Source organism: Marmota flaviventris, chromosome 7, assembly GCF_047511675.1.
Source record: "Marmota flaviventris isolate mMarFla1 chromosome 7, mMarFla1.hap1, whole genome shotgun sequence".
Classification (NCBI taxonomy): domain Eukaryota; kingdom Metazoa; phylum Chordata; class Mammalia; order Rodentia; family Sciuridae; genus Marmota; species Marmota flaviventris.
The window spans coordinates 92,147,938-92,162,855 of record NC_092504.1 but is presented as its reverse complement, the minus strand read 5'-3'; the positions used below and the strand labels follow the sequence as shown (position 1 = coordinate 92,162,855).

General features: G+C 35.7%; 1 protein-coding gene across 1 annotated transcript in view; it reads left to right on the top strand.

Annotated features, from left to right (window-relative positions):
• The window catches only part of Tet2 (tet methylcytosine dioxygenase 2), a 131,280-nt gene that overhangs the window by 40,522 nt on the left and 75,840 nt on the right, over positions 1–14,918 (top strand). Inside the window, exon 2 of the mRNA XM_027935471.2 lies at positions 2,827–2,972. The gene's annotated coding sequence lies outside the window, so the exon portion shown is untranslated. The remainder of the gene's footprint in view (positions 1–2,826; positions 2,973–14,918) is intronic.

The following is a 14,918-nucleotide window of genomic DNA, read 5'->3' as shown; positions in this document are numbered from 1 at the left end:
GAGTATATATACACAATGGAATATTACTCAGCTTTAAAGAAGAATAAAATTATGGCATTTGCCAGTAAATGGATGGAGTTGGAGAATGTCATGCTAAATGAAATAAACCAATTCCAAAAAACCAAAGGCTGAATATTTTCTCTAATGTGGATGCTAATTCACAATAAGGCATTACCTTAGATTAGATAAAGGGAAGTGAAGGGAGGTGAGGGGAGGGGATGTTGAAATAGGAAGGATAGGAATACGAAAAAGACATTATTACATTATGCATATATGTGACTCTATGACCAATATGATTTTACAACATGTACACTCAGAAAAATGAGAAATTATATCCCATCTATGTATGATATATCAAAGTGCATAAATGTATTCTATATCATGTATAAATAATTAAAACAAATTTAAAAATTATTAAAAAGAAGGTAGAGTGGTTGCTAGAGCTGGGAGAGGGGAGAATGGTGAGTTTTTGCTTAGTAGGTACAGAGTTTCTGTTTGGGAAGATGAAAAAGTTCTCTGTGGATGTTGATGAGGGTTGCTCAAGTGTGTCCTCAATGACACAAAAATCTATACTTACATGTGGCTAGAATGGCAAGTATTATATTACATATATTTATCACAATAAAAGAAATCCCTTGGAAATGAATGTTAATATATGTTAATAAATGTATTAAATGAATGTTAATATTTGTAATATTAAAAAACAAAAATAACTCCAATGTATCTCATTAGTAGACAAAGAAAATCTGGTATATCTATGGGTGAAATATTACTCAGCCATAAAAAGAAACAGAGTACAACATGCTTGAACCTTCAGAAACATATCAAGGGAAAGAAACAAGACTCAAAGGTCAAATTTTACATAATTTCATTTGTGTAAAATATACAGAATAGGCCAATCCATAGATACAAAGTGGATTTAGTGGTCACCAAGAGCCATGGGAGGGTTGAATGAGAACTGACTCCTAGAGGGTATTGGATGTGTTTGGGGAGGGTGATGAAAACAATCTACAATTCCGTAGTCATGATAGGCAGTAGTGGCCCAACTTTGAAAATACTAAAATCCACTAACATTCTATGCTTTGAATGGGTGGACTCTATGGTATGTGAATTATATCTCAGAAAAACTAAATCTTGACTTTTATGATGCCATACTTCTGAAGAAATACTATATCCCAGACTGAGCTTATTATTTCTTAACTCTGTGACTTTGAGAACAAGTTGAGCCCTCCTTTCCTATGCTATAAAATGGAAATAATAATAATAACTACCTTGCCAGGTTTTTTGAGAATGTTAAATGAAATAACTTGTAGTACATTTAGCATAGTAGCTGGCATTCTCTAAGAACCCAGTAATTTATGGAAAACCTCCAGAACCTGAACTTGAACATCTTCTGATACTATTCTGGATACTATTTCAGGATATTCAAATACTATTTACAGATATTCAGGAAAATGGCTCAACTCCATTAGCCATTTTACTAAACTGTTTGGATTTTATTTTATTTATCTGTATCCCCAAATATTTCTAATGCACCTTTAGAGAAATCCTTCAAAGTGAGCTTTTTCATCTCCCTCCATTTATCCCTGCGGCTGTATTTTTGCCTGAAAACAGTTCTCTCTTCCCATTCCTCTCTCTCTCTCTCCTCTGACTTTCACCCTGCTCTTAGACTTAGTGGACTTCTCTCATGTTTTAAACTTTCTCCCTTATTCCAGTGCATAGTCATCTCTGCTTTTTATAGCACCCAAGGTTTTTACTATATCTTTGACCAATGAAGTCTTACTTAGGTTATGTTTTTTTTAATTTAACCATAATTGTATTTTGCCTGACATCATGCATTATAATTGTAAATACAGCTGCTGAACTATACAGAATCTATGAGAGTCAATCAGGGTGTGTGCTTTAAGAACATTTGAGTTATTTCTTAATATTGGACAATTAGCACTACTGTGACTATCAATACTCTTAACAAATAACTATATCACTCAGATTCTTTCCTATCATTTCAATGACACATTATTTTATTTTTACTGGTTGCTTTGATGATTATAATTTCCATCTTAACATTTTAATTTAATTAGAGTCAGTATCATATGAGTTTACTTAATAAAAAATATAAAAGCTTACCACAGATTGTTTACTTAGGTTATGCTTTTAAAGTCTCTATCTTCTTGAGTGATCTCTTAAAAATTATGTGTCTCCCACTAAATTAAAGTGTTTGAGCATAGGACCCACATATTCTTACGCTATACCTATTCCAGAGCATGTAGTGCATTGCCTTAACATGGTATAAACTGGATACGTATTTACCATTTATGAGTTAAATTCATCCTACATAAAGATCCTCTAGGTACAAGGGTGGAAACTAATGATTCTCAATCCTGGCTTCACCATAGAATTACCTGTGAGTAGCTTACATCTTACCCAGTAGATCAGAATCTCTGAGCATAAGGGCTCAGCTTCACACCCAAATGATATTCTTAGTAGCCCAGGCTAAGAAACATTGGATTCAACAGATCATAATTTAAACCACTGGTTCCCAAGCCTAATGGATTATTGCAGTCAAGATGTGGAGACCACATGTGCTTTGGGCACTGCACAATGCTCTCTACACGTTAGGGAATACTATTCTTGGTGCTTTTGAGGGCATTATTGCTTGAGAAAGATCCTCTAACCCTAAATATTGTAACAGCCAACCATGTGATGGAAACCTCCACATATAGGATTCTAAAACCCCTAACACTCATGTAGTATTTTAAATAACAGATGTATATGACTTAATTCATTTTGCAGACTTAAAAACTTTCAAACTCTTGTCTTTTCTAGGCTGGCAAACATTCAGCAGCAGACCCTCTCAAGATTATCTACTTGCCCTTGCTCCTGTTGAGTTGCCACATGTGGAAGCAGGAGATGGGCTCAGCAGCAGCCAACAGGACATGATCCAGGAGGAGCAGTGAGGGATCGAACTGCTGGTATGACAATGGGGACAGTTGGTGCTTGGTTTGAAAATATAGTTTTTTGTTTGTTTGTTTGTTTGTTACTTCATACCAGGATTAAACCCAGAGGCGCTTTACCACTGAGCCACATTCCCAGGCCTTATTTATGTAATGAAGATGGGTCTTACTAAATTGTTCAGGCTGGCCTTGAACTTGTGATCCTCCTGACTCAGCCTCCCACATTGCTGGGATTACAGGCATGTGCCACCATGCCTAGCTCCAACCATCTGTTCTAAGTTACCCTCTCAAATACCTTCATTATCTGTGCTTAGGACACATGGGATAGATTTTAAGATCAAGGAGTTGGCTAACCTTGTGTACTGACCTCTATATATGTCTGTATTTTCCTGCATTAAAGGAAGCTTTTTTCCCCCCATCAGATTCATGATACCTCAGAATTTTTTAAAAAGAAGTAATCACTCAAATGTAACTATAAGCATGGAGAATTGTTATATCTGTAATCACTTGTTACATTATTTCTCTCCTTTTTAAATCTACATGTGGCCACGTTGTCTCAAACTTCTTAAGGACCAAATAAGTGGCATTTGTATTTATTTGCTGGTCTGACCAGCAAGCACATACTGAGTCTAAGCAGCCAGTTCTCATAACAACATGGCAGAGAACTAAAGTGTGGAATGATAGATTTCAGGAGAGTCTTTGTGATTCTTCCCGAGAATTTCTGGAAATACATGACAGTGAGAGAGGAAAACACCAGACACTTTTTTTCATCTGGGTCTTAAAATTGACCCAAAGAGCAGTTTGCTCTGAATACCACTGAACTGCGAATGAGTATATCAAGCTATGTGTTCTTTATCAAATCCTTTTCACTTATGTGCATGCATAGAAGTAAGGAACAAATGTGATTTTGTTCCAAAATATTTAAGATGAAAACTAGCTTGAAACCTACTCTATCTTTGCCTGTAGAGAAGCCAGTTAAAATGATAGGGGCATTATAGGAAGAAATTAGAGGTTAGGTAGAAAAAAGAAAGTATTAGGCATTTTTTTTCCTTTTGTAATTCTTTCAGCTGTTAATTCAGCTTCAGTTTCACTGAATCTTGTTTATGCATTGAGCATAACAAATCTTCTAAAAAGCTATGTGGCTGTAATCTCTGCCTTCATCCCAGCCGCCTGAAGATATAAGTATCCACTCTGACACTTGATACTTCTTAGAGACTGACCTGGTGTTGAGAAATCCTTTCCAGTTTGTCCTCATTTCAACTCCCATGATTCCTGGATGTTGCCATTTTCATAGGGCAAGTGCATCTGCCTAGATTACCTCTCTACTCTGGGAATTTTAAGTCATTGTGAGGGAAAGAGAACTCAGCACAGTAGTGACTCTCAGAATGAAAATTTTCCCCTTGCATGTTAATATTTTTAGAGTAATAATTGTCACTGAAAATAGACTTCCTCTTTCCCCTCTCATGCTGGAAAATTTTAGGTAATCGTGAATAAAGCATTCTTTACCTTTCCCCTCCTCCTTTAATGATTGCTTTTCTTCACACTGTGGGTAAGGACTGTGGCTACTCATTCTGTTCTTGTCCTTTACATGAGAACTGAGATGGAATTTTTATCTCTTTAGTGAAATCATAGCATTAGTCAGAAGATTTTTTTTTTCTACTTGGAGGTGAAGGGTGGGTAAGGAAGGAAGTGTATAAGTTCATGGAAAAATGTAAGATAAATTGCTAATAAGAAATTAAAATAATTCACTGCTTGGGAAAAAGCTTTTATAAGTAGCTTTCTGAAGAGTTCTTGTCCCACATCCCCCAACATCTTATTTTACTTCTAGTTTATACAGTTAGATTAGCTTAGCTAAGGACTTTTTTCGGTAGTAAATAGGACTGAGACATTTATTTTTAGTACATTTATTAGGGGTGTGTTCTTGGGAAAATTATTTAACTTCTTTTAAGACTTGCTTTATTTGGCAGTGAGGAAAGTAAGTAATAATAAGTAATAATGAAAGGATTGCTATGTGGATAATATGTATAAGGCCTGGCACATCTAAAATCCTTTATTTTATAATAGTACTTGTTTTATTACTTATTAGTATTCTTAATGTTTCTTTCACTTTTTATTTTATTTTATTTTTTATCATTTTTAATTTATTTTTTGTATTGCTGGGATCAAACCCAGAGTCTCATGCATTTTAGGCAAATTCTCTACCACGTAGCTACACCCTCAGCCCTCTTTCAGTTTTAAAAATATAAATTCATTTGAAACTATTTCTTTATATATATAATTTTTTTTTACCTATCAAATACTAGGAACTAGGAATGTATTAATGAGCAAAATAGACAAAAATCTGTTCTTGTTGAATTTAGAATCTGGAGTAGGAGACAAACAAAATCAAGATAAATAAGTAATATGCACTTTATGCTAAATACCAAGAAGTACTAAACAAATATAAATGAGAAAGCAGGGTATTATGGTACATGCCTGAAGTCCCAGATAAGCAGGAAGCTGAGGCAGGAGAATCAAGAATTTGGGTCCAAGAGTTCAGAGTCAGCTTGGAAAACATGTCCAGACCCCATCTGTTTTTTTTTTTGTTGTTGTTGTTTGTTTGTTTGTTTGTTTTGTTTTTGTTTTTTTAAAAAAAAAAAGGAAGGAAGGAAGAGGAGAAAAAAAGAAATTGCATAGCATTGAAGTAGTAATTGGGAATACAGTAGTTGAGAATGTTCAAGGGAAGATTATACAGTTCCATCATATACCAACAATAAGTATTTACTCAAATACCAAGGAAAACTTAGAATAAATGAGAACTTTAGAAGTTCAAGAAAGGGCGCAGTTCATTTGAACTATACCAGTTAAAGGAGGATTCACAAGGGGAGGTGGCCTGCTAGCACCTGGATCTTAAAGGATAAGAAGAATTTGGGTAGATAATAAGAAATAACATCCGAGTGAAGAGAAGTGAAGGGGAAAGAGTATGAGATGGAGTAAAATAAGGATGTTCTTAGCTTCGAGGGCAGGGGTGGGGAGGCTACCTTGTAGAGAGTCTATGTTGGCAAATAGAAGAACGGTGGAAGAACAGGGTAAGGCCAAAGTTTGTAAAATCCTAAGACCAGACTAAAGGTGCTGTCCTGGGAATATTGCAAACAAATAAAGCAGATAGGTAGAGGATTCACATCTTCAGTAATATTATTTCTGACAAATTTGGAGGAGTAGGGAGAGGGGTGCTATTCTGCATTGATTCAAGAGTGAGACTAAGAATATGGATTATGAGAAGAGAGGCAAGAATGAAATGGGAATATAGATCTGATATCTACTTTAAGGAAAAATCATGTAGACTTAATTGCTGATGGCACAAAGGAGATGAAAAAGAATCAAAGATTTCTCTCAGTTTTAAAATGACCAGTTTTGCCATTAAAGGAAAGAGAAATTTGGGGTATATTGGGAGTTTGAATTCAGAGTAAATGAGGTAAGACAACCCAATGTAGACATCCTTAAGACTACTAAAGATAAAGTTCATGTCATTCTTGACATATAAACTGAATTAAGTTTCTAGGAACCACTTTTCCTATTTATTTAAAACCTAGGCAAATACTAACATGGTGAAAAAAATCTGTCTACATCAAAATATATATATCCAAATCCTATATATTTTTGTTTGTTTATCTTTTTAGTTGTCAATAGACCTTTATTTTATTTATTTATATGTAGCGCTAAGAATCAAACCCAGGGCCTCACACGTACTAGGTAAGTGCTCTACTACTAAGCCACAATCCCAGTCCCCAATTCCTATATTTTTATTCCAAGTTGCGGTAATAATAAAATGTTATTGATTGGAATCTAGTAGATAACACCTTGTTCTACTGGATCATCTGTCAAGGCTACCTAGAGATGTTACATGAATTCTCTAAGTTCATGTTGTCAGCTATTACAGAACTTGGTCTCTCCCTAGGTCTCCACAACACTGAGAATTTTGCCCCTCTTTTCCATGCGGTCTTTAAGAAATGTTAAGAGATTTTGCCAGCTTGCTTGTGGAGAAAAGTATTAGAAGTTTGGTTTATTAGCACTGTCTTCAGCTATATTTCCAATAAGTGTGGACATTTAAAACTGTTTCTCATGAAGAAAATCTAACTTGTTTAGAGACTTCACTTTTGACTTAATCACTTTTCTTCCACTCACATTCATTATTGAAGTTGCCAGAATTAAAATAAATCAAAATAAATTCAGTCATTTGAGAAGTAGTAGTTATTTCTAATGTTGGACTCTTTCTGTTAATCTTTGTGGGGGGGAGGCTTTTCTTGGCCCTGGGGCTATAGCTCAGGGGCAGAACGTTTGCCTAGCATGTGTGAGGCACTAGGTTCAATCTTCAGCCCCACATAAAAATAAATAAATAAGCTGGGCATCGTGGTGCACTCCTATAATTCCAGTGGCTTGGGAGGCTAAGAGACAGGAGGATCGCGAGTTCAAAGCTAGCTTTAGCAATGGCAAGGCCCTAAGCAACTTGGGGGAGATCCTGTTTTTAAATAAACTACAACAACCAGGGCTGGGGATATAGCTCAGTGGTTGAGTGCCCCTAAATTCAACCCCTGGTACCTGCTCCACAATAGATAGATAGATAGATAGATAGATAGACAGACAGATAGATAGGTAAACTGTATCATATCTATCTATCTATCTATAACTAAAAAATATATATATTTTTTAAAAAAGGCTTTTCTTATCAGACTGGAAAACCTATTAAGCTATAGAAAATAGATCTAACTCTGTGCCTGAGGCAGGAGAATTGCAAGTTTGAGACTAGCCTGGGCAACTTAGTGAGACCCTGTGTCAAAATAAAAGATAAAAAGGTTTAAGGATGTAGCTCAGTTGTAGAGTACCCTTGGGTTCCGTCCCCAATGCTGAAAAACAAACAAACAAAAACCCAGCAAAACAAAACAAAACAAAAATATCAAACTCTATGCCTGATGGTCTTAATCTGCCTCCTCATCGTTCTTCAAATTTAAATCACCACCTAGACTTTAAGATTAAAACTTCAGTGTTTCTTCCTTACAGATCATTCTTATGAGATGATGTTCATACTCATTGTTCTGTGAAGACTAATGAAATAAATTTTATTTATTTATTTAGTTAGTTTTGAGATGGGGTTTTGCTGTATTGCCCAGGCCGGCCTCAAACTTGTGAGCATGAGTGATCCTCCCACCTCAGCCTCCCAAATAGCTGGGACTAAAAGTGCATATAACCATACATCAGACTGTCCCAGAATTTTAAAACAAAATTAGATCCTACAGTTCACCTAATATAGTGCACTTTTCAAACTGTTTTCCTACTACCTATATTTTATTATTGTTAATTTTTAATAAAATGTATTTAGCAAGGGAGCAGAGTTAATTTTAAATAATTTTTTTTCTGTTGATAAGAGCGCTATAGTTATTTCCTTATGCATTTCTTTACTCTTTCCATTACACATGCCACAGGATGGTATAAATTGTGGCTGAACTAGGTGAAAGGAAAAACCTCTGTTGCTTATGGTGCCTTGGATACATGTTGAGGGCCAGAGTGGTCTCAGTAATCTGTTTACCTCACGAAACTCAGACAAGACCATTGACCTTCTCATGGAATTTACCTGAGAACTTTGGTAATTCCTAAATTCACAAAGAGCTCTGTAGCATTTTTTGCATTAAAAAGTATACACATACCATGTGTTCTTGGCGTTTAGAACAAGTAAGTCATGCTGAACTAGGCTGTGCTCCAGAAAGTCATTTTCACCATTCTTGTATTTCAGTTTCCTCATCAAAAGGTGAAGTATCACTTGCTTCTATAAGTCTCACAGGATATTTTAAGCAGAAATGAAAGAGTCTTGGTGAAAACACTTTGCTTTCTCAAAGAAAGTTGAAATGAAAAAAAAAAAAAAAAGCCTCTGAAATGTTTACTCAAAATTGCAGATGTTAATCTAGAGAATACTGTTCTCAAAATATGAGGATAGTGTGAGTTATCTTAGATTTTAAACATTGAGAAGATTGGAAGAATTGTAATGATTTTCCAGGAGAGTTTATGATCATGTGATTTTCCTTGTGTTTGTGTCTAACACTTATAATTTTCAACCAAGGACATGTACAGTCCTGGAAATTTGCTGAGGATCTTAGAAGGACTTTTTAAAAATACCTTTGCCATGTCTCAAGATTTTGGATTTCCCCATATACTTGCATGTGGGCTCATGCACAAACAACAGCAACAACAACAACAAACAAAACCGTCCTTAATCCTTTCTGCCAATTGCTCCCACTTCATTGAGAACATTGAACTTGCTGGGCAGTAACAACTACATTTTTCTTTGTATCCATACCCTCAAATCAGCTTAGATACACCTTTACCTATTTTTCTAGTCTTCAGAATCACCTTAGTTCTATGAATTATTCCCTCATTGTTACCCCTGCTTCTCTTTTTTTCTTTTTCTTTTCTATTTTTTTCTTTCTTTCTTTTTTTTTTTTTTTTTTTTTTTGATACCAGGGATTGAATCCTGGGACACTTCACCACTTAGCCATACTCCACCCCTTTTAATCTTTATTTTGAGACAGGGTCTCACCGAGTTGCTTAGGCCTAATTTGCTGAGACTGGCCTCAAATTTGGGATCCTTCTGCTTCAGCCTGGGAATTGCTGGGATATATGCATGTACCATTGAGCTTGGTTGTGGGCTTTTGTTTTTGTTTTTTTTTTTTTTCCTCCTTTAAGTGGTCAGTTTAAAATGCTCCAGTATGCTCATTCTTAAGTGCACATCTGTAGGACCTTCCCCAAAGAGAGTTTATCTGATCAGCACAGAGATGAATGAGATACAGGAGTTCTTACCCCCTCTTCAATATCCCTGGAAATCAGGAATCTAAAGAACTCAGTTCAGTTTCCCTACTACGTATATTTTATTATTGTTGCTTTTAATTTTTAATAAAATGTATTTAGCAAGTGAGCAGAGTTTATTTTAAATATTTTTCAAAATGTTTTCCTACTGCCTATATTTTGAGACTAGCCTGGGCAACTTTGTGAGACCCTATGTCAAAATAAAAAATAAAAACGTTTAGGGATGTAGCTCAGTTGTAGAGTACCCTTGGGTTCCGTCCCCAATGCTGAAAAACAAACAAACAAAAAAAAAAAAACAGCAAAAAAAAAAAAAATAATAATCAAACTCTATGCCTGATGGTCCTGATCTGGCTCCTGATCTTTCATTGGTCTGCAAGGAAGAGATCAAATCCTGTGATTGGTATTCCTGACCTGGCTGTAACTCATGTCCAGCCTCTTCATCACTGTGCTGTCCTTTAGATCTCTCAGTCTGTAGATCTTCAACATGACATTCTATTCACACATTTGCTGTGTCCTTGCTGTACCTCTCCTGATGAACTTCCCTTTTTCCTTAATGACCCAGCTCAGGAGCACACATCAAGAGCACTTCATATTTGTGGCACAGTTGTTCCTCAGACTTCAAACTCCCTTTAATCATTTGTTTATGTTTGCCTGCTCTACAAACTCTGAAAATCCTAGGACAAAGGCTGTGTCTTAATATCATGCCCAGTGTCTGCTTACATAGGTACTTAGTCATACCCTTTAAAGAAAGCGTTCACTCTATGATCTTTTTTGTATCTCTTATTTCTCTTTGCCCCTTGCTGAACCCTTCTTAAAATAGATATAGCACCTGCCCATTGCTGGGAGGGGTTGTAGGGTTTGTAGAGTTAGGACTTCAAGTGTCAAAGCATGATAATCTCATATGCACAGTTACATTATTTCAGAGGTTGAATCTCCGTTTACTTAATTGTAAGTAACACTTGTGGAATATTTGATACTTCACATTTTTTCCCTAAAGTATCTTACCAAAATTAAGTTTGTTACAGTTGAGTTTATGTGGTTTAGGCTATTTTGGGAGAACTTAGGAATGTACTTAGTATTCAAATTTCACTGGCATTATAGATGTTTTCACTATAGGAAGAGAAATTTGAGAACTTTATGGATAATATTTGATGTCTAAGGGGTGATCATTTTATTTTGTATTGTTTTTGTGGTGCTGGGAATTAAACCCAAGCATACTAGGCGAATGGTCTACCACTGAACTATATCCCCAGTCCTTGGGGTGAAATTTTTTAATTAATAAATATACTCAAAACCTTTTAAAATTACTTAAATTTCTTTTGATGACAGGTTGTTTTACCTAGAAGTTTTTGTTTTGCTCTACTTTATCTTCCTTCCTTCCTTCCTTCCTTCCTTCCTTCCTTCCTTCCTTCCTTCCTTTACTGGTGATCAAATCCAGGCCCTTGCACATGCCAGGGTAGCTCTCTCAACTTAGCTACCATAGTCCTCTATGTTTTCATTGTCAGAGAAGAGGAATGTAGCTTTTGTCACAGGTCATGTGTTTGGATTGCCGTCCCCTAGCTTTTTGGTATTATGAGGACATAGCAGGGGGGAGACGCAAGCTCTCGGGAAGCAGCCGGCTCTGTTTCTAGGGAGCATTTAGGAAAAAGTGCTGAGTTCCAGGTTTTCCCAATAAACAGTATAGTGATTATTAAAACCTATAGCTAAGATGGCAATACACTTCCCGTACTGAAAGCAGAATTTAATGTTTGGGAACTTTACAAGTATTTCATAACAAAAAAAAATTATAGTCTTTTGCCATAGATTTAATAAGCATGAAAGCAGATGTTTTCTAAGAGGTTTTCTCCCTGAGTTTCAAGCATTTTTTTAAAAATATCTTTATTTATTTATTTATTTTATGTGGTGCTGAGAATCAAACCCAGTGCTTCACGCATGCTAGGCAAGTGCGCTAATACTTGAGCCACATCCCAAGCCCCAGTTTCAAGCATTTTTAAAGATAAGAGATAAGCCTGGCACTATGGCTCATGCCTGTAATTCCAGTGGCTCCAGAGGTTGAGGCAGGAGGATCACAAGTTCAAAGCCAGCCTCAAGGTCAAAGCCAGCCTCGGCTACTGTGAAGCTGTGAGGCGCTAAACAATTCAGTGAGATAAAATAGGGCTGGGGATGTGACTTAGTGGTCGAGTGCCCCTGAGTTCAATTCCTGGTACAAGGAAAAAAAAATAAGAGTATTTTTGTTTGTTTAATTTATAATTTAGTTGTTTCCTTTTTTTCCCCCCAAAGCTCTACCTTTTGAAAGCAAGTCACTTTTTAGATATGAAAGTTTGAAATTATTATGTTTATTTTATTAGTAAGTTTTCCTAGAGGAGCAAGGTGGGAAAGCATATCTGAATGCCTACCTCATAGTACTTAATAAACTTGAGGGTAGGGGTTGGTCCTGGAAACTTGGCCACCGGGGGAACTTGACCACTGGGGGAACTTGACCACTGGGGAAACTTGACCACTGGGGGAACTTGACCCCTGAGCCACATTCCAGGCCCTATTTTGTATTTTATTTAGAGACAGGGTCTCACTAAGTTGCTTAGCACCTCACTGTTGCTGAGGCTAGACTTTGAGGCAGTAGGATTGCAAGTTCAACCTTCCAAGCTGCTAGGATTATAGGCGTGTGCCACTACGCCCTTGTAGGGAGGAAAATAATATAAAACCATTTTAAAATTTAGTTTAGTTTTGATTAATTACGAGGAAGGTATTTGTCTTCATGAACCAAGCTCATAAACCAGAATCATCACTGAACATCCACTTGAAGTCTTTATGGAGTCCAGTTAAAGCACACAGATGGGAGAGAAGCAGTGGCCAGAAAATAAGGACAAGGGAGTATTTCTTAAGCTTATGAGAATAAATTTGTTGTAAAACTGCTATTATTATCATCTGGGAGAAAAAATTTACCCTAAAGTTTAAGAAAATGATCGTTGCCTTTCCATACCATGTAAGAACCTTCTTTACTGCCTTTCTAAAAAGAATGACTCTAGTCTCTGAATGAATTCTCTAACAATGACTGGGAACTCGCTGATTTGGTACATTTTTAGAAAATTCTAATTATTTAGGACCATGCTCAAATCTGCTACCTAGGTCTTCAGCTCTTTATTAAAGAATATTGGGTCAATTTTTAACTTCATAGTCTCTAAAATAATAAAGTTTGGTATTTGTTATCCTAGTTGTGGTCAGATCCACATAGAATTCCCTCTGGCTCTTTGGACACTCCACGTCCATTCATTTAGTCCATTCATTTACTGTATAATACACACACACACACACACACACACACACACACACATTGAAGACATCTCTCTCTCACACACACACACACACACACACACGAACACACACACACACACACACATATATATATATATATATTATATTTAAATTTGGCAGCATATATGTGCATTTAGCATGCAAATATTAAAAAATTTTAATATTAAGACACACTTTAATCACATTGAAGTTACAGTCCACAAAGATTTTTGTCATTTATTCACACAAGAAGCTGATAAACCAGATCTCTTCTATTCTTTACTGTGTGACTATAATTTTCTAAACCCATGTTGGAGATTTTGATTATATGTGTATGTTAGGCAGGGGCAGGGATCAAATCCAGAGCCACCCAGAGTCTTGTACTCGTTAGACCAGTGCTGTACCACTGAGCTATATCCCCAGCCCCACTTTTTTTTTCTTTACCACAATCTTACTCACGTCCTTCACCTCTTTTATTTTTAACTTTCCCTCCATTTTACTTTGTGGTATAAAAAGATTTACTTTCATTATATATTGCCATACTTTTAAGATTTTATTTTTGTTTTACAAGGGATTGAACCCAGCAGTGCTCTGCCACAGAACTGCATCCCTAGCTTTTTCTATTTTTGTTTCGGAGGCAGAGTCTCACTAAGTTGCTGATGCCTGTCTTGAATTTGGGATCCTCCTGCCTCAGCATTCCAGATCTTTGGGATTACAGGTGTGCATCACCAGCTTTATATTTACACTTGGCAGCATAAATAGACAGTCTCCACAGAATGGTGGTTTTGAATCAAGATAGGCAACTTAAAAAGTTTAAAATATACTATAACTTTATACTATATATAAAGGTATATATATAGTATAATATATATATACTATATATATATATATAATAATATATATAATATATATATATATATATATATATAGTATAATACACACACACACACACACACACACACACACACTATACCTTTCTTCCCCTTCTTCCAAAATAAGGTACAAATATTTAAATAGCCTGGACTTTCTGGTATGATTTTAAGACATTTGTTCTGTGAGTTGGAAACTATAATATCACAAACTTAAGAATGAATTAGAAGGTAAGTGTGAACATGTAGAAACAATTGTTTTTCTAAATTTCTGTTTACTTTTGCTTTTATTTACAAAGAAGGAAATTCTCCCATTGCATTGTCTCTGCAGATAGTGTTATTTTCATCTTTGATTCATTGGTAGACTAATTTTCCCATGACCAATTTATCAATGATAGCAAATACACTTGAAATTAGAAATGTGAGAATGTTTGGTCTAAGTCACATTAGAATATAAAGGCCACTGGTACCAGCAGAGTACATGATATTATATATCTAGAACACTGTAAAGGTTTCTTTAAAAAAAACTATTAGAAGCCAGGTACAATGGGGCATACTTGTAAGCTCAGCTACTCAGGAGGCTGAGGCAGGAGGATCACAAATTTGAAGCCAGGTTGGGCCATTTAGTGAGACCCTGTTTCAGCATAAAATTTAAGAAATGCGGGAGTTTAGCTCAGTGACACAGTACTTATCTTAGCATTTACAAGGCCCTGGGTTTAATCCACAGTACAAAAGAAAAGAAAGAAAGAAACTTAGAACTAATAAACTACTAAATGAATTCAATAAAATGGGTTTTATTTTATTTACAGAAATAGAAAAAATAATCCTAAAGTTCATACAGAACCACAGTAGTCCCTGAGAGAGGTTAAATAAGTCTTGAGTTGAAGACATCACACTTTCTTATTTCAAAATATATTCAAAGTTACAATAATCAAAACAGTATGATACTGGCATAACAACAGACATATAA